The 1,439-nt window shown below is 36.7% G+C and overlaps 1 non-coding gene across 1 annotated transcript; it reads left to right on the top strand.

Moving 5' to 3' along the window:
- The first annotated feature begins 1,082 nt into the window (after window positions 1–1,082).
- LOC129151786 (U7 small nuclear RNA) lies at window positions 1,083–1,144 on the top strand. Its single transcript, XR_008558420.1, has one exon. It is a non-coding gene; the product is annotated as a U7 small nuclear RNA (small nuclear RNA).
- The last annotated feature ends 295 nt before the right edge of the window (window positions 1,145–1,439 follow it).

The raw sequence follows: 1,439 nt of genomic DNA on the forward strand, positions 1-1,439 counted from the left end.
TATTGATTTTTTTTATTTTTCACCTTTTTCTTCCTGTTTTTCTTCTCCTCCTTTCCCTGCTTTAGCTTTTCTCTTACTGTTCTTTTTACCCATTGTTAAAAATTGATCTTCTTTATCTACTTTATTGATGTTATTATTATTGTAGTCTCTTTTGGCTTACTCATATATAAAGTTTCCTCTTCCCTGCTCCTACTCCATTTACCCCTTTCTTTGCTCTTTCTTCACTACTCAATTTCCTTTCCTCTCCTCTTTTGCTTTTTACTTCTAATTTTTTAATTAGTTTCACTTCCTAAATTAATGCCTATCTGCTCTCTAGTCTCCTTTTCAAAAAAATAAGTAAATAAATACATTTTTTAAATTTTTTCTTCTTCTCCATTCTTTTTCTCCTTCCTCTATACTAAACTGTGGTCCTTCCCCTATTCATCCAATTCCTTAACCTTATTTTCTATATTTTAGCTCTGCTTCTACAGATTCTGCCCTGCCTCCTCCTCCCCCCCCCCCCTCCCCCCATTCTGGGTGTTTTTTGTTTGGGCTTTTGGTTTAATTGTTTGGTTGTGTTTTCTCCCTTTATTCTTTCTTTTTTTCTTCTTTTATCTTTATCTCTTTCTTTCCTTTTTCTTTTCATGTTATCTTTTCTTACTATCACTTTTTCTCTCTTTTCTCTCTCCTAATTCTCTTTTCTTTGGTGGCCAATTTTATTGGGGTTATAGGTATCTTGTGTACTTTCATGTTCTGTTCCTTTGTGTCATGTCATGTTGTGTTGCACCTCCACAACAGTTGGCACAATGTGGTAGAGAGCAAGCCACAAAACCAGACACCCTGAGAGGAGACTCCATCCACAAACAGGACAATAACATTCAAGACCCAACTACATCAAGAGAACCCAAATATCTTAAGTAGAGAGCATCTCTAGAATACCCAGCCAGAAGGCCTGAGAGACTTACCACAGAACACCTACTACATAAGATAAATCCAAAAAATCTGGGTGGCATAGCAGTTTGATCAAATGCATAGAAACAATAACAAAGAAACAGCTAAAATGGGGAGACAAAAAACCAACCCCATATGAAAAAAAAAGGTGGAAGTGCTTACAGCTCTTTTTGAATTTGTCCACAGGTCTTCCAGCTCATACCGGAAGGCCCTAAATAAAAAAGAAAGAAAGAAAAGAAAGAAAGGAAAGAAAGGAAGGAAAGGAAGGAAAGAAAGGAAAGAAAGAAAGGAAAGGAAAGGAAAGGAAAGGAAGGAAGGAAGGAAGGAAGGAAGGAAGGAAGGAAGGAAGGAAGGAAGGAAGGAAGGAAGGAAGAAAGAAAGAGAAAGAAAGAAAGAAAAGGTGGAACCACCAGAAAAGGAAATAAATGAAATGGAGGCAAGCAATTTGTCAGGGGAAAAATTCGGAGTAATGGTTATATGAATGCTCAAAAGGCTGGATGAGAAATTCA

This window comes from Eptesicus fuscus, chromosome 15 (genome assembly GCF_027574615.1).
Source record: "Eptesicus fuscus isolate TK198812 chromosome 15, DD_ASM_mEF_20220401, whole genome shotgun sequence".
Lineage (NCBI taxonomy): Eukaryota > Metazoa > Chordata > Mammalia > Chiroptera > Vespertilionidae > Eptesicus > Eptesicus fuscus.